At 36.3% G+C, this 20,063-nt stretch overlaps 1 protein-coding gene across 35 annotated transcripts in view; it reads right to left on the bottom strand.

The window, feature by feature from the left end:
* Positions 1–20,063, bottom strand: part of PTPRD (protein tyrosine phosphatase receptor type D) — a 2,337,809-nt gene that overhangs the window by 814,507 nt on the left and 1,503,239 nt on the right. The gene's annotated exons all lie outside the window — the stretch shown is intronic.

Below are 20,063 nucleotides of genomic sequence, written 5' to 3'. Positions count from 1 at the left end.
GAACTGAAAGATCTACCATTCAATCTAGCAATCCCACTAGTATGTATCTGCCCAAAAGAAAATAATTCCTTTTATAAAAAAGACACCTGCATGTATATGTTTATCACAGCACAATTCACAGTTTTAAAGATATAGAATCCAATCTAATGCTCATCAACTGATGAATGGATAAAGAAAATGTGGTTGCATGTGTACGTTCATCAAAGCACTATTCAGAAGAGCAAAGTCATGGAATCAACTTAGGTGCCCATCAATAGTGGATTCGATAAAGAAAATGTATATACCCATCATAGAATATGACACAGCCATTAAAAGAATGAAATTATATCATTTGCAGCAAGATGTGTATAGCTGGAGGCCCTTATCCTAAGATAATTAGCACAGGAACAGAAAATCAAATACTGCATGTTCTCACTTACAAGTGGGAGCTAAACATTGGATACACACGGACCTGAAGACTGGAAAAACAGACACTGAGAGCGTGAGTGGGAGGAGGGGAAGGGTTGAAAAATGACCTGTTGGGTACTATGCTCACTACCTGGGTAACGGGATCATTCATATCTGAAACTTCAGCATCATACATTATACTCATGTAACAAACTGCTCATGTACTCCCTAAATCTAAAATAAAATTAAAATTATTTAAAAAATAAGAAAACGTGGTATATATATAAATACATACTTACTATGGAATACCATTTAGCCATAAATACAGACAAAATAATGTCTTTTGCAGCAACTTGGATGGCGCTGGAGGCCATTATCCTAAGCAAAGTAATTTGGGAATGGAAAACCAAATACCACATGTTCTCACTTATAAATGAGAGCTAAGCTATGAGTATGCATATGCATATAGGGTGGTATAATGGACATGAAAGAGTCAGAAGAGGGGAGGGCAGGAGGGGCTGAGGGACGAAAAGCTACGTACTGATTATGATGTACACTACTCAGGTGATGGGTACACTAAAAGCCCAGACTTCACCACTATACAATTCATCCATGTAACCCCAAACCATTTGTATCCCTAAAGCTGTAGAATTTTTTAAAATTCATTTTAGCAAAGTCTCATGCACCTAAAAACCTTCTATTTACTTATTGTTTTTCACGGTAGGGGAAGGGAAAGAGATGGTTATCTTCACGTCATCTTTCAGATCTTACCTTAAATCTTCCTTGCACGGAGAATGCTCCCCTAAACGCAGAGGATCAAGTTATTCAATTATTATCTCCTCCAGATACCTTGTGCGTTTCATTCCTAGTGTTTGCCACAGTTTGTAATTAAATGTATGTAATTATTTAATTAATCCAGAGCATTGTTTTCTCACTATTGGCTTTCCAGTGCTTGTTACAATGCCTGATCCATAGCAGGGATACATATTTGTCAAATAAATGATAAATGCTCAGGGTATGTGTGTGTCAGAGTTGGGGAGAAGAGCGTGAGATGGGAGAAACAGGACAGATACAGGCTTTTCTCCTCCCCAAATATATTAAAGGAAGGTGACTCCTGAAAGCAGAAGGATGCTATCCGGACACTGAATAGAAACTCTGAAGTAATTTTTGAGCTTGGTGAATTTTTAGCATGTTATAAGTAAGTGGAATCTGATCTAAAATTAGTATCTTTTTCCAGCAGAAAGCTCAGGAAATTAAGATTTTTTTTTTTTTGTCTTTCAGTGTATGATTAACTTATAGTCAAGTAATTAATTCGTGAGTACAAAAGCACTATTAGATTTGTAAAACATAGCTCCATTGTGCCTTAATACTTCCATTAACATCTTGTTTTACTTATTAACTTACTATTTTAATAACTTAAAACACTTATTGTACTTCAGCATAATAAAGGGATTCAAACGAGATAACGCACATGAAATGGTGACACCCCACAAGACACTATACATGCAGCTATTTTAAAATTATTTTATAATTGAGAATTTCACTAAGTACTTTGCCCACTCCAAATGTAAAGTTGGTAGGCAAACTGAGGAACAAGATCTTTTATTTTTCTCTTTATCACTTTATCTTTGTACATGCCAAGAGCCATGCAGCAACATCATTACTGAATAAAAGTTTACTAAACAAAGGAAAGAATAAATAAAAGAAAGGATCCCTAGTCTTTCCTAGAGTAAACTGAACTTAGGAAGCTTTATTTTAATGTTAGTATGCCAAGAAAAAGAATCTTTCAGAGGACAAAACCAACTGTAACATCATGGATGGTCTTTTTGGAAACAATGAACCTGTCATTTGTCCCATTGCTTGAAAAACTAAATTGATGCATTACCTGGAATGTATGGTAGAGGCAAAGAAAAGAAAAAAAAAACATGAAGGGATGGATCCAGGTTTTGTGGTATCTGAAGTTTATACAATGTTGATGCTGTTTTTTTGGAAAAATAAATTTTAAAATTACAACTATAAATTTAACTACACGTTCTTAGATAGGGACATGCAAGTGAGGGACCTGAAGCTCACTAGAAGCATAAACTGCCTGGCTTCAAGCCAAATCAGGTTCTGGCAGGTTGGACAGAGAAACACCCACACTTGGGTTTTCGAACATTGCATTACCTAAACAATTGTTACAACCTTTGACTCTGGCTCTGCAGGATTTGAAAGACGCATAACACAATAAAAGTATTTCAATATGCTTTGAGGTATGGCAAACTATAAAAATAATATGCAAGTAAAAATACTGTCTCAATTATTAGCAGGATCTACCTGAGAATACATGGTAAGCTTGATCCCAAACCTATATAGATTCACAAGCGGAGTGAACAGACGCAGTCCACTTAGCCCCACTTAACTGACCATTTTCCGCAGAAGTTAAAGTGGGAATAGAAAAATCCTGCCCAATTTCACACTATATGCACAGTGATTTAGTACCTAGCAACTTTTTAGTCACACACTGGCTTCCTATCTACTTTTTAGGAAGGTCTGTTTTTATTCTCTATGTCAAGAATCTAAATAACTATTCTAGTAGCCTGCATAATGGAAACAGACTGGAACCTTCCAGCATTACTCATACATCTCCTCCCTTAAAAAAAGAAAATAAAGTTCTTATATGTATAAAGATGCAGCCTTCCTCTATTGAGACGACAGGGTTTTGCTGGTGGCCTGAAAGTTACTTGCAAGCATAGACAGCTGATAATTGAACAAATAAGGTGACTAAAAAGCAGTTAGCTCAATATACCCTGCCCTTTTTATTTTTATAATTTCAATTCCAAATGATCAGTGAAGGATGAAGTACTTATTCTATCTTAAAGTAAATTATAAAAGCATTTTATTTTTTAATAGAATACAAACCCAACACTCCCATAACTTCTAACAAAAGGGAGGCACATGAAATCACACCATATTTTACTCCACAATTACAAAGGGAAGTTAGAGGGCCTAAAGTTGTGGTAGTGGACATCGACGCTATTCACCTAAAAATATACTAAGGTTAATATATTTCCATGTCATGTGGAAAGACCAAGACAACAAAATTAAGGGGACAAATGGAATCTTTTCTTCAGCAACATGAAAAATATGCTAACAAACCTGTATGTTCTTTAGTATGTCCTTCTGGGTTCTCTACAGAAGTGAAGCGAATTGGTTTAACCTTGTTGAGTTTATCTTATTATGACTGCTTGTCATTTTATAGGTTTAGCATGTTAGTCACCAGTCTAAGTTACTGCAGAAACCAGTTAGTTGTTTTCCTAAAACCAGCTGGCCTGTAACATCTGTAGCTAGTTTCTATGTATTGCTTTTTAACAATAACAAAAAAATGAGCCTTCCCTGCAATGTCTCAGAAATCTGAGTTAGTAAAAACGGTGAGGAGATAACTCTTTGGGTTGTGATATATTTACATGAAACTCTATTTTCTGGACAAAGTTGAGGAGATTCATATTGAAATCCAGGCACAGGATCAGAATCTCAGAAGCATTCCTGCAAAAATATTTACTTTGCAAGATGAGATGACTACAAATTCAGATTCTGTGATTTTTTTTTTTTTTTTTTTTTTTTTTTTTAAATAAGAAGTCTCACTCTGTAGCCCAAGCTGGAGTGCAGTGGCGCAGTCTTGGCTCACTACAACCTCCCAGGTTCAAGCGATTCTCCTGCCTCACCCTCCTGAGTAGCTGGGACTACAGGCACGTGCCACCACACCTGGCTGATTGTTCGTATTTTAGTAGAGATGGGGTCTCACCATGTTGCCCAGGGCAGTCTCAAACTCCTGAGCTCAGGCGATCCACAGACCTCAGCCTCCCAAAGTGCTGGGATTACAGGTGTGAGCCACCACGCCCAGCCAGATTCTGTGATTTTTTTAAATCTCACAGAGAAGGATGACTATACATAAAAGTTTATTGTACTTGGAAGATGGGCACCCTAACTACCCTGACTACATCACTATGCATTATATATATTAAAAAAATTCTCATGAACTCCATACATTTGCACAAATCAAAAGAAATTTGTGTTTGGGACATAATGGTTGAATTCATACCATTTTCTAAACTGTGTTCTGTAAAACATTTTTCCTTGAAGGATGCCAATAGGTAGACACCAAGCAAAGAGCCCACGGTCTAAAGAGCAAATGATGTGCTCAATTGTATTTCATCTCCTGGAAATTCACAGTGCACATTGGCATCTTGAAGGCTTTTGGAAGTCATAGAGAAGTACTAGACTGAAGAAATATGTTCACCAAATTTATTTGAAGAAAGATGTCATTGAAGTGCTTATTAATAACATTTTGCAGAACAGTGTATGGGGGAGCATCAGCTTGGGAAATGCTGAATCAGTAATTACATGGAGACCGTGATGATGTATACCATCAGGCACTTGCGGTGCTTTAGAAACCTCTAAAAGAACCTCCAAGGAACTCTGCAGCACTCAGGCAATCTGCCTCATTACCATGAATTATCATTCACTCCTGTATACATACATGACATTTGGAGCTATGGAAAAGTCTGTCAAATATGAAAGCTGTGCACGCCTCCACTGCATATAAAAGCTACCTCTTGGCCGGGCGCGGTGGCTCAAGCCTGTAATCCCAGCACTTTGGGAGGCCGAGACGGGCGGATCACGAGGCCAGGAGATCGAGACCATCCTGGCTAACACCGTGAAACCCCGTCTCTACTAAAAAAAAATACAAAAAACTAGCCGGGCGAGGTGGCGGGCGCCTATAGTCCCAGCTACTCGGGAGGCTGAGGCAGGAGAATGACGTAAACCCGGGAGGCGGAGCTTGCAGTGAGCTGAGATCCGGCCACTGTACTCCAGCCTGGGCGACAGAGTGAGACTCCGTCTCAAAAAAAAAAAAAAAAAAAGCTACCTCTTTAGATTTAGGCGAACATTTGCAGAGCTTCTGAGATAGATGGCATTCTATAAGTTATCTAGATAAGTGGTTCTCAATCATGGAGCAGATCATCTCCAGAGGAGGATGAAAATTCATCCTCTCAGGTCCCAGCCCCAGTGAGTCTGATTGAGTCGATTTGAAATAGCACATGGGTATTTGTAGCTTTAAATTTCCTTCAGATATTCTTTTATGCTGCCAAACTTGGGAACTAATGGTCTAGGCCAGATTTTCCAAGGATCATGTCTACAACATTTCCATAGATTGTAACGGTTCAGTGTAAATGTTTCCAAGGGTTGGTATTATTGTTAGAAACTATTCCTTGCTGGAATCTAAAATGCAACTAAGAATTATCACTTTCTCATTGCTTACTAAGTGCTAACAATATACTAATGACTCTTAGGAATTATTTTGTTTAATTGTCACAATAATGCTGTAACGGAGATATTATTATTATCTGCTTTTAGTGATGAGGAAAAGAAAACCTACGGAGGTTATATAACACCTCCAGGAGTCCAATTTTCAGTTCAAATACTTATTGAAAGTCAGGATAATTTCTTTTGTTGTAAACAGAACATAAGAAACATGGCATAGATGCTGTCGTAGTCACCAACTATTTATGAAAATGTGACAAAAGTATTTTTATTTGAAAAGCTCCATTCTTGTAATGTAAACTAGTACAGCTGCTGTGGAAAACAGTGTGGAGATTCCTTAAAGAACTAAAAGTAGAACTACCAATTGATTCAGCAATCCCACTACTGGGTATCTACCCAGAGGAAAATAAGTCATTATTTGAAAAAGATACTTGCACATGCATGTTTATAGCAACACAAGTCACAATAGGAAAATCGTGGAACCAATCCAAATACCCATCAATCAACAAGTGGATAAAGAAACTTTGGTATATGTACACATGATAGAATACTATTCAGTCATACAAAGGAAAGAATTAACAGCATTTGCAATGACCTGGATGAGATTAGAGACTATTATTCTAAGTGAAGTAACTCAGGAATGGAAAACCAAACATTGTATGTTCTCACTGATATGTGGGAGCTAAGCTATGAGGATGCAAAGGCCTAAGAATGATACAATGGACTTTGGGGACTTGAGGGGAAGGGTGGGAGGGGGGCGAGGGATAAAAGACAACAGAATACGGTTCAGTGTATACTGCTCAGGTGATGGGTGCATCAAGTTTTCACAAATCTCCACTAAAGAACTTACTCATGTAATCAAATACCACCTGTATCCCAATAACCTATGGAAAAATAAAATAAAAAAAAGAAAATCTCCTTTCTTGTAAAAAACTTGACCAGATATATTTTCGCTCATGTTCTGAACAATATTATTCAATGTAGGAATCTCTCTAAAGAGTTTTGTAGTCTATAAGCCCAAGAAAAGTTTAATGAAAATCAAGATATTTACTATCACTATTTATTTAATGTTCCCAGAATTTGTTAAATGAGGGGAGACTCCCTCTCTACTCCACCCATAGAAGTTACTAGCCATTTATTATAGAAAACAAAAAAAGTAGATGTTTGAAAAGTGATTCATGATTAACAGTAGCAGACTTCATCTGTCCTCAGTGATATCTGGTTTTCTGAGATATTATAATGAAATGATGTGTTAAAAAAGAGTTATCGTTACTTATCAGATATTATTTCTAGCTTTGCTGATTAAGAGAAGCAACACTTACTCAGGATCTTGTCTTTGGAGAGATATACCTATACGGGAGGATCCTTTGCCTTCTAAAACAAGAATTTCTATTTTATTTTTTTTTTACTTCTATCTACATAACTATAAAAAATCAAAGATATATAATATTTCAAAGAAGAATCTTAATGTATGATAGAAATGGATGAGTCAGTAAATGTCCTAAATTTATGAATGCAGAATTAGCCTAACGCTGAAAACCATCAGAAGGCATTGCTCTATTTTTTTCCTTTTTAGTCAGATCTCCATCTTGGGTTTTATTTTGGACTTCTCTGCATTCCAAACATAATTGTAGCTAAATGTTTAAGAGGATTTTAAGCTTCACAATTTCTAAGTGTCCTCCCATCTTGAAATGCTATGACACTTGCCGCAGTACATGACATGAACATACGGTGATTTGGCTCAGAAGTCCAGATAACCTTGGATTGAAATCCTGTGTTTCTCATTTAGCTACATTCTGTTTTTGCAGACACGGACTATACCTATCCTCTCATCTAATGTTTATGCCAGTCCATGGGGTAATGTGCAAGAGCATGAACAACTCCGGGAAAACTCATCTCCCTCCGGGATAAACAGTACAAACCCAACCCCATTCCCAGTGATGATTAAAAATAATCTTTGTACAAAAAGGGTAACCTAACACCATTAATACAGTTACACCATTTATTTAAAAAGAAATAGAGTTTGCAACATGTGGAAAATGGCATTGCTATATCCACAAGGCACTTAAATTCACTGTTTTTGTTGTTGTTTATTTGTTTTAGCAAGCCTGATATCTTCGGACAGATGAAGAAATGAGAACCAAAGCAGGACTGCTCTGTTTGTGCAGCAGAATCCTCCATTTTTGATGGAAAAGTGTCTGCCATTTGATGAACACTGAAACACTAAGATTTTCATTTGCAGTTAGATTTAGGGTCAGTCATGTAGTCACGGCCTCATGCTATCTGTGCCATGTCTCTCCAACTCAGGTACAAAAATGCAATTCTGGTATTAGAAACCCAGGTGTTGGTGCTAGGACATTTCTCTGAAATGCTAGCACCATTTCCCTTTCAGCGAGCTGTGTGTGTCCTTTCCAACTCTCCTTAGGTATGACATAAAAAGGGTATTTTTAATTTAACTCCTCAGTACAATAAGTCACATATTAACTATCAACTTGAAGGAGACTGACAGCTACATGCTATGGAAAATCACCAGGCTTACTGTAGTCCAGATTAGAAAGATTACAGAACTCTGCTGCCTCAGCTACATACAATCAGATATGTACTGAGAAACATTTTTTTTTCCAATGGCATCAAGAAAGCCACATGTTGTTAGCAAAGTAACCAGCCCGTAGACTGATAAAAACTGAACATACAATATCTTACCAAATTAGAGTTTAAAAAGCAATTACACTTTCTCGAGTGAAACCTGGGGTATTTCAGAACAAAAGGGTGTAGCTTGCTTTATTTTACATCAAATTATATGAGAAAATATTTCCAGAAAGAAAGGAAGATAACATTTGTTGAAAGGCAGATTCCAAAGTCATCACATACAAATTTAGAATATCAGAAGTCATTTTGATGAGGGGTCAACAGGAATAGCCACAATGAATCACAGTCAACCACACTGTGTGAGTGGGGAATCACGATGTCACACCAGATGAACAGAAGATACAGAGAATATCTAAGCTAAAGCACATCTCAGAAAAAGTAAATTGACCAGTGGGTAGCTATTGGTTTATGTAGGCATATTGTCTAAAAGGTGGGGTGGGGGAGGGAGGTTAAGTAGTTTTGGTAAACTGTCTAGGAAGTTAATACCACTAGTAAGCAAGGCATCCAGCAATCACGGATATAATTATCTTTTATTTACATATCTGTGTCAGGAAACAAGAACATTAGTCATATCTACTTTGAGTATAAAGTCTTATGCCATAGATGCCTTTGATGCAACAGTAGACATTTTCCTGGGAGAGGTATTGGATAGTAACAAATACTGGAAAAAGGTAGACTTTTAAGATAATTCTCATTAAGTGTTACTTATATACATTAATAAGATTCTTTCTAACTATCTAATTATTTCCTTGTGCCAAAATGAGAATTCCTAGATTTCTCTAAATAGCAATCTTAAAATAGATGCAAAAATACCACCATATAATCAATATATTTACTGATGCATTTCTAACATGGTTGGTCAAAGACAGACTGAAATTAGACCAGAGAAGAAATGACAAAATGGCCATAATTGCTTTCAAGACAATTATAAGACTAAAAACAATCAAGCAATTATAGACTCTCAGCTCTAAAATTGCCTTAAAAAATACAAAGAACTAACAAAACCAAACTGTTCAGCTCATACCAAATCTGCTTCATTTGATTCCTGGTGAGTTCAGACCTGGTGGCTGCTATTTCAAGCCTCATTTCTTTTTGACCTCAAATAATAAAGTTGAAGTCAGCCAGTCTCCATTCAGCCTTGTTGCATTGTTTGCCAGTTTATAAGGCTTTGTGTTTGTATCAAAAATGTTACAGGAGGAAAACCACAAAGAAGTCACAAATCTGGGCAATTTTCTCTGTTACACAGATTTTAAAATTGTTGCAAAAGTTGCCAACCACTGGACATACTTGATAGCAGAAAATAATCCAAACAATGAAAATTCCAGTCACTATTTTGTTAACTCGTTATAACAAGAGACTGCTACATTGAGCAATTGGTTCCTTCCCTTCCTTCCTTTTCTGCCTTCCTGCCATCCCTCCCCTTCACCCCATTTATCCATCTTTTAGTATCATCTGTATGCTCCCTTAAGCTTCTCAGTCTAATAGAAAAAGACAAATGTAAAAGAAAAAAACCCATGACAATATAAATTTACCTGAGCCTTCATTTCTCAACAGTAGGGCAGCTATCGTTAGCAGAACTGGCTCCTTACTTAGCCGAGTGGGCCACTCCTAAGCAGTATGGTCAGAGAGTGTAACAAAGCCCTGCTTGACTTTATATTATCTAGCCAAACTTTCTGTCATGGGAGCACCTCGCTGCCAGAGAAGGGCTGATATTTCCACCATTAAAGCCATTTCAACTCAGTGTCAAGACACACTGTGAGAATTACCTCGTGTGAAGGCCCCTTCTCTAAGTTGCCCTCTCACTCCATTACCATTCAGTTGCAGTGTGACTTTCTTTCTTCCCACAGTAACTGTGCTTACCTCTCAGTTAGCATTTCCCTCACAGTGCTCCAATTGTCTGAGAAAAGCAGTATCTCCCACTTCAGACTATGAGCCTTCAGAGCAGGGACTTTACCTTTTATATTAGTTTCACAACAGGTAGCAAAATATCTGGCACAAAATAGGTGCTCAAGAAATACTTCTTGAATAATTTCATTAGAAAATATACCCTCCCGGGTGAGAATCACTGATCTAAATGATTCAGCTAATATTTACTGAGTATGTACTATGTTTTAAGTACTAGGTACAATTATGTGTGGCAGAAATAAAAATCCATGCCCTCATAGAACTATATATACTCCAAGAGAGGGGACATACAACACATAAACAACAAATAAAGAGTATTATCAAATAAAGACTCATTGGGGTAAAGCTGTTTTAGGCTGTGATGACTTCCCTGAGGAGGTGACCTTTGAGCTGAAACATGAAAGAGATGGAGCCAGCCAAGTGAAGAGCAAGGGGTGAATGGTCCAAGCAGAAGGGACAGTTGTGTGAAGATGAGTAAGAGCTTAGGGTGCTCCAGGTACAGAACGGAGGGTATCATGCCTACAGCACTGCCAACCAGGGAAGAATAGTAAGAGATGAGATTTACCCTGTCTGCAGTGCCCGATTATACACAGTTTTTAAAGGAAAGCTAGGAGTTAGGCTTTTATTCTAGGAGCAATGGAAACTCTTTGTAGGATTTTAAGCAGGAGGAGGATGTAAGCCACAATTTATTTTAGATAGATAATGCCTTTGTCAGTGATGCAGAAAATACAGTGAAGCTAACAAGAGAGGAATTAGAGGCAGGATTCAAAGCATTTAGCAATTCCTATAGCCTTTGGCATTTATCAATCAGAAAAATTGCCAACCACTCAGAATGAACACTGTCCAATAGGCCATAATATTTGCATATAAGCTGAATACAGTAAGTTCTCACCTATATCAAGGATAGCTTCTTAGAAATTGTGACTTTAAGTGAAACAACATACAATGAAACCAATTTTACCATAGGTCAATTGATATAAACAAGATTAAAATTTCTATGGCACACTTATGGTCACAAAAAGTTACCAAACTTCTAAATAAAGATCCAAAACATTTCAAATATTAAACATTGAAATTAATGTGAGCTATATATACGTTTAAGAAAGATTAATGAAAACAAGATAGTCACTCAATTTTTGATGAATCAGTGAGTGATGGTGGCTGTAGTAGTAGCAAGTTAAATCAAGAAATAATTGATTGTAAAGTGAAAATTTTAAGAAGTTCTTGCTATCGCCTCACAGCTCAAAGACAATCACTGAATGCTTTCCTACTGCTTCATTTGTTGTTGTGCATTTGTATGATTATTGTAATCCGACACATTTTTATTTGACAATAATTTGTATTCATTTATTCATTCATGCATTCACTCTTTAACCCATTTATTCCAGTTCAGGATTGCAGGTAGCTGGAGCCTATCCTAGCATCTAAGAGCACAAGGAATAAACCCAGAATAGGATGCCATCCCATCACAGAGCACACTCTCTCTCTCACACACACACACACACACACACTCAGTCTGGGACCATGTACACATGCTGACTCACCTCATGTGCACTTCTTTGGGATGTTTGGGAAAACCAGAACACCTGGAAAAAATCCACACCAACAAGGGGAGAACGTGCAAACTCCACATAGACAGTGACCCAGCTGGGAATTGATTGCTTTTCTCATCAATGTTATAATGAAACAACGTTGAACAAAATGACATGATTTGAGAACTGCTCTAGTTGGTTAGCCTCACAACAAACAGTGAGAGATAATGGTAGTATGAACTAGGTGGGCAGTGTAAGTATGAAGAGAAATGAATTGATATAAAATACACTGGGAAGGTATAACTGACAAGACTTGCAGATAATTTAGACAGAAGGGGTCCTTAGACAAGGGAGAAATGTTTGGTAAACAAAATTGAAATGTTTGACTTGAGCAATCAATGATACGGATGTCTATTCCATTTTAGCAAAGACCAGTCCAAAGTTCTGTTTTTAACATGATAAAGTTAGATGTCTATGTGACATTCAGATATATATGCTAAATAAGGGACTGAGCTTTCATATTTGAGCCAAAGGTAGTGGTCAAGACGGGAGGTGTGAATTTATATATACATGTATCAATCTTTAGTCAAATGTGTGGAAGAGATTACCTCGGGAAATAATAAAGAAAATAAGCTCAGAAAAAATAAAATATGAAGGACAAAAAGAGGCAATGGCTAGAGACAGGAATTTAGCAAGAGGAAGCACCCTGGTTGAATTTCATATATCTTCTAACTTTGCCAGAATTTGCCTCTACTAGAATATCTGGTCTACAAGGTACTCCAAGTTCTCTGTCCTACTTCTTTTGTCTCTATTAATCTTGATACCTTCCAAATTGGCTGCCAATTTTATTTAGGCTCTAAAATAAATCCATAAACTTACCAAAATCACTTTTTTAAAAAAGATGTGGGCATGACAAATATTTTTATATGCATTTATTTGAGGCCAGATGGTTTTACTACATGAACAAAATAGATGCTGGATCATCAGCTTAAAGCATGTGTGTGTGACCATGATGCTTTGGCTATTTCATTTTAAAAATAAAACTCATAATATTTACCACTGTTAATAGGTCTTTCTAAATATGAGGTATGTATATCTATATTTCAAAATATTTAGCTCATAAGCTCTCATTTAACCTTCCAAACTCATACATTTGTGCACAGAAACATAAACACACATATACAAACACATACACATGCACATACTGTCCAAGTATTAGTAAACAAATGACTGATAATTCAGAAGTATATGTCAAAACCTACATTCTATTGCATACTGTACACCATATATTCAATTACACATGTATGCAAAATAGCATCATGACCCATTATCTCACTTATTTTGTGGCTAAATGATACAAGGCTAACATGATCAGGAATTTAGCTAGCACAAACAGATTTGGGGGCTGTAAGTATAATAGTCTATACATGTAGTTGCTTTTAAAAAATATATCAGTTTTCTGAATATCATATGACTTTTTGAGTGTTCATGCATATAATACTTGTGATGACATTCATGCCTATCGAATATTTTGAAGAACTCAGTATGATTAGATAAAAGTGGAGTTTAGGCTTCGTGTAAAAGACTAAATAAATTGTAGTTGCAGCTGTGTTCCTATGGGTAACACTGCCCGCGGCAGAGCAGAGAAGTTAGCATAGTATACAAAGAATAGCAGTATTTTTCACTGTGGTCTGAGCATAATTTTGAAATTATGAATCTTAAGTCTAAACAAGTGTTAAATGTAACATCACTTTTCTCATTCCAAATGGATTTATGAAAGTCATAATAAATGAATATTTAGCAAGCAAACTACAGAAGAGTCTACTTGAGAAACATAAAGCTGTATTTCATTCTTCCACAGATGTCCACGTCAACCACATTTAGTGAGGGTATTGCTCTTACAAGCAGTCCTAACACAAGGCTTTATCTAATAATGAATTAGGCCGGGCGCAGTGGCTCATGCCTGTAATCTCAGCACTTGGGGAGGCCGAGGTGGGTGGATCACCTGAGGTCAGGAGTTTGAGAACAGTCTGGCCAACAGAGCGAAAACCCATCTCTACTAAAAATACAAAAATTGGCCAGGCGTGGTGGCACATGCCTGTAATCCCAGCCACTCGGGGGGCTGAGGCATGAGAATCACTTGAACCCAGGAGGCGGAGGTTGCGGTGAGCCGAGATTGTGCCACTGCACTCCAGCCTGGGTGACAGAGTGAGACTACATCTGAAAAATAAATAAATAAATAAATAAATAAATAAAAATAATGAAACATTCAATTCTTGTAACTCAACTGATTTTCCTTCCTCCTTTCTTATTTACATATTTATTTAGTTATTATCGTCCACCCTTACTTTTCTAATAGAACCATAGGAAGTCATGGTCCTGTTAACTTCTGAGAGCTGATACATCATTCAATCGATGACCAGATTCACAAATTTTATATATCACTCTAGGTAATATTCTACCCCTCAAGTGTTAGCTGTGCCACCCCAACAAAACTATAAGATACCTTACATGTAACAAATACCTTGTCTCAGAATCAGTTGTTTGAGTCAGTCATTAGCCAGATTTTTTCCCTTCTATTATTTTACTGGGATCTACTGTTTGACTATATCTCACATACATATTGACATTGTAGTTACTTGTCCAACCAGAAAATATTTACCATGGATTTATTTATACTCAAGGCACGGCAGCATAGTCTTTAGGAGTACAGACTCCCCAGAACTTCGGTTTTTCCACTTACCAGTTTTTTTATTCTGGGCAAGTTACATCACTTCTCTCTGTTGAGTTTATTTGGAAAATGGGTATGACGACAACATCTGAAGGTATGAATTAAGATATATTAAGCACTTAAGAGTGCCTGACATATACTAGGCTCTTAATGTTATATATTGCTATCATTTTAATTATTAAGATGTGCTTGTCTATCTTATGTTAAGTACTAGGGATAGATTGCTGAAAAAGCGATTCTGCACTGAAGATATTTTCAGACTGGCTTGGACAATGTACAAACAAGACAGGTAATTTCAGAATAACGAGTACTTTGACAGGAGTAAGTCCAGATCTTGAAATATTTACCCAGGATATAGGGAAACTAATTTAATGATGGATGATGAAAATAAATGATTACCATTAAAATCTGGGCATTTACTTTTCATCTATTTATAATAAAACATCAAAATTTTAAGTAAAATTAAAGAGTTTCTCCAGTTAAATTTCGTTGGAATTCCAAGTCATGTAAACATAATCATTTTTTACACTTTTAGAGACCCATCCTTCTGTTTCAGTGTGTTACTAATTTAATAGTCTACAACTTGTGTAAAACAGAGGTCATGCATTTTTTGTGGGGACAAAGTATTACGGTAAATTCTGGAAAAAAATCAATATCTAGGAACGAAAGTAGGACTTCTGTATAAAAAGTGTTTACATATTCTCTTTCATCTACTTATTATTCTCTTCTTGAGACTTACCTCAAAGTGAGGGGAATTGTTTTAAAGACTGAATCTCTACATATATATGTCATATTATATGGTTCCTACTGACCTTCCTGAGTTGTGATTACCTGGGTGTTGTTGCGTATGGATAACAATAGAACGGAAATCTTTGACTGAGTGTGTTTATTAGGTTGCTGAGCTATTTTGGGGTAGTCATTTTACCTACCTGGCCTCAGGGGTACCAGTTTTTTATGATGATTAGCATTGTATATCAGGAATAGGTTCCCTAACTACTTACACATCAAATATCCATTGAAAAGCAGTTTGTTTTTAACGGATCCTATGACAAACCCTTTAGTAAATAACTAATTCTATCTTCATTTCCTGGTACCAATTTTAATTTTGTCATTTTTCTTTTCTAATACAAGATTTAAAAAAAAACCAAATTCAGTGCTTTTCTAGGATGGAAAAGTCTGGAAAATAGTCGGGAAGGAAAAGGGAAATAGAAAGGTTGAGGTTAGGAATAAAAAAAGTTGAGAGAATAAAAAGTGATACTTAGGGCAAACTCCAAAAATCCTGGTGCTTTAGATACCTTCCTTTCCTTTGCATTTGTCTCTGCTCTACTTTCACTTCGATGCAAATTAAATCTTATTTCAATTTGACTGTTTTCTTTCAGATTTCAGTCTGAAAACTTTTAGTATTCGTGGAGGAACAAAAATATCATTTTGAAGAATGCATGTCCAGTAGCAATAAGAAACCTGTGACTAGAAACAATGGACTTTTCACGGCCTATACAAATTTGTATGAATAAATCAGCAAACAGATATGTCAGAAATATTGTTTATAAATAGTGGAGTTCAAACAATAATATCCCGTGGAACAGATTGTAGCAGCTCGCTATTAACATTGTAAAAACTCCACACCATGCTATATACATAACATATTCTATTCATCAAAGAATTTCCTTCCATGAGTAAAATTGTCATTTTACAGAGAATTACACTTAGTAATAGTTACTGGACTTTGCTTAAGTATGGAAAAGCATGTAATGCTATTGGAAATTAATTGAAATATCAGTATATGCCCAAAGAGTTTCTTTGTAAAAAAAATTATCTCTATTGTAAATATCATATATTAATAGCCAATTCAAATATTTACCATAACAGATTGGTGATTTAATTATGAGAGTTTGACAGGATGGAGATGAATGTACACAGGGGTTCATGTAGTAAAATATGTTTCTTAACATGACATTAAAATTTTTTAAATTTGGCAGAGGTATCAGTGAGATAAGGCTTTTCATGCTTTATTGTAATGAATTTGAAAGACAGCTGTACTATTTCTCTTGTATGAGGGGTACTTGTTTAGTCTACTGAGCCTAAGTAAGAGCCACTAGTTTTTTCTCTTTCTTTTTCTTTTTCTTTATTTGAGATGGAGTCTCGCTCTGCTCTGTCGCCCAGGCTGGAGTGCAGTGGCGCATCTCTGCTCACCGCAAGCTCCGCCTCCCGGGTTCAAACCATTCTCCTGCCTCAGCCTCCCAGTAGCTGGGGCTACAGGGGCCCTCCACCATGCCCGGCTAATTTTTGGTATTTTTTTTAGTAGAGACGGGGTTTCACCATGTTAGCCAGAATGGTCTGGATCTCCTGACGTCGTGATCCACCTGCCTCGGCCTCCCAAAGTGCTGGGATTACAGGCATGAGCCACCGTGCCCGGCCTGGCCACTAGTTTTGAAGGTTGTAAATTTTCCTAAATCCTGCATGATTTGGGTAAAGTCCATCTGTACCTAATCTGCAAATGTGCAAATTATTACATAAAGTACATCAGTAACAATACTAATTTATATAACATTTTATGCATTGAAAGTGTTCTTGCAGAAGAAATTATTAACTATTAAACTAGATGAAACATGGGTCAAATTCAAGCTTTTAGACAATGGAGTTGGAAAAAAGTATCTTTATTTCAAAGAAATTATGACACCTTCTTTGGAGACATAGTATTCTCATTCTATTAATAAAAACAAACAATATCTAAGACGAAGTCAGTCTCTTTCTAATTTAATTAAAAGGATGTTTGATTTTAATGCTTCATTCAATTTACTTTGTCCCTAACCAAATATGCAATCATAATTAAATGAACTGTAGGCAATGTTGCAGATTCCAAATCTTCTTGCCATGCTGTAGGGAATGAATGCACTACACAACACTAATACTTCCGTGCAAAATACATAAGGCTAAATACTCACTTTTTTTTAACCAAAGAGTGATATACGATTAAATGCTATATAAAAGAAGGAGAATGTATTGATGCTGAGAATATGTATGCTGAGCATATATATTATTAAGTTATATTCATTTGTATATCTGATAAAGTCCAATACAGGAAACAAAAGACATAGTTTTTCTTTTTTCATTTTTTAAGTTACTCTAAGAGTATTGATTTCAATAGATGATATTTTAATATTATTATTTCTGATCTATTTCATATCATGCAATCAAGATTATTTTTACAGACATAAAGGAATTCTTTTTCTAGTGGTTTCTATATTTGGCTAATCAGAACAAATGAATGCATGTTAAATGCAGATTCTGGGGCCTATCCTAAAACTACTGAAAGAGAATTACACAGAGGTAGGACAGGTGTTGGCTGGCAGATAGATGGTGATGTCTGAATATTTAAAGACTCCTTCCTAGGTTATTCATATGATGGTCCAGGCTTGGCAAGTTTCCTAAAATTCATTTTAATAACCTGCTCCCCGGGGACATTTATTTTGCATAACTTGGAGCTCTCTAAATATTAATCAACATTATCTTCAAATGAATAATATGGATTCAGTATCCATTTAATATAGGATGGTCAATTCATTTTAAGAAATTAACAATTAGAGTGTATACACTGAAAGAAAGCAAAAGGGAATTTCTAGAAATATTTCATAAACAAAGTAATGTGTGCACGGCAGGGGAAACTTTTTAAATGAGTTGTTATAAGAAAACTCACTTTTGAAGACACGGATACGTAGGGATTTGAGATGTGAGTACTATGTCAAAATCACTATTGGATCACACTGGAATATGAAAGAACCATTGTTCAGTTACTGAACAATCACAGTCATGTATGGCCAGTGAGTCTGTAAGGATGCTGCACACAGAGTTTTCCATTGTTTTTTATCAGTAGAAACAGCACAGGGCTTTAGGGAACAGGGGATGAGCTGCCTGTGCACATGTAGAATGAGAAAGGCTCCCATTTCCTCATAAGGGCATCAACACAGTCCCAATTTACCCAGAACACAACAGCGCTGAAAGGGAAATGGATAAGGCTCTATACAGCTTGAGCAAGACTTCTATACTCTAATAGATCTCTCAGACTTACCATTTGTGAAATTCCATACCTTATCTCCATCCCCAAACCTGCTACTCCTGCAGTCTTTGGCACCTGCAGTTTCTAATAGTTCATATAGAATCATTCTTAACTCTTTTCCTCTATTCGCATCTGTTAATCTATCAGCAATTCTGTTGGCTTTACCTTCTCACATCTCTACTTGGTCTCACTTGCTAAACTGAAATACAGCAATAGCCTCCAAACAGGTCTCTCTGATTCTCACCTAGCCAAATTGATAATTTTAAACTGATACCCCATCTCTTTCCACACAAAACTCAGTTATTTTCCTAATTATCGAGAGTAAATTTTAGGTATTTGAAATGCCCATAAGGCCCAGTGAAAACTCTCCCTTTCTCCTCCCAGGACACCCATGGCTTCCTCTGGCTATTTTGTCTTCATAGCACTTTTCATCATCTGACTTGCTGTGTGTTTTACTCTCTTATTTCTTTATTGCATGATTCCTACCAAGAAACAATATGCTCCTTGAAATCTGGTATTTGGGGTGCAGGCTTGTGTGTGTGTGTATTTTCACCTTTTATACCCAGCCCTTAAAACACTGCCAGGTACATTGAAGGTGTTCAGTAATTTTAGAGATGGCACATAAAAATCAGTAGTTATATCACAGGATGTAATCTTAGCAGATAGAGGTAAGGAACATTTCCACCATATAATCAAGGATTATAGGCCCTTTCTGTGCAATGACACTGTGATGTACTCATATGGGCTTTATTATGCTTTACCTTGAATTACATTAATTTGAGACCACATGTCTATGTTAATGAGATCATAAATTCCTTGAGGTTAAGGATAGTATTTGTGTTTGGAACTATAACTTAACTAAGTTTAAAGAGGTATCATATTTTGCCTCAATTTGCACAACTGAGAGAGGACTCATGTCTTTCCACTCTGATTTTATGCTTTCAACTCAGAAGATTTTAGACTTCAAACAATTCCTCTGGCACCTAGTACAATACTTTGTACATAGTAGAAAAATACATTAAATATCTCTTGATTTATTGCTTCCTATGTAATCTTTTGGTTCAGAGAAACATTTAACTTCTCTAGTTCTGGATTGAATTTTTTGAATAAAACAGCCCAAATCAATGTGTGTATACACAGAGTTTAAAGGATTGACAATAATGAGATCATTTTCCCTGCGATGGCTGCCACCAGGACTTCTTCACATTGCTGTTGACTAATTCTCATTGCAAGAGTTAGCGCTAGAGAGAAAGAAAATGGCTTTCACTGCTTTCTGGTACATTCTCAGAAGGTGGCTAAGTGTGATAGGAGACACAAAAGAGGGAAAATACTGGATTTGAAGCTAATTACTAAGGAAATGCTTACTAATTCGTTAATCCAATACTGAACTCACTTTATGCAGGATTATTTGGGTCAAAATATTGTGAACATATATCCTATGTTACAACTTTGGCTATTAATGTTATATTGTAAGAATTGATTTTATTACGTGCTTTTTAAT

Source organism: Macaca thibetana, chromosome 15 (assembly GCF_024542745.1).
Source record: "Macaca thibetana thibetana isolate TM-01 chromosome 15, ASM2454274v1, whole genome shotgun sequence".
In the NCBI taxonomy this organism is placed as follows: domain Eukaryota; kingdom Metazoa; phylum Chordata; class Mammalia; order Primates; family Cercopithecidae; genus Macaca; species Macaca thibetana.
The sequence above is the reverse complement of the archived record's forward strand: the minus strand, read 5'-3'. Positions and strand labels throughout refer to the sequence as shown.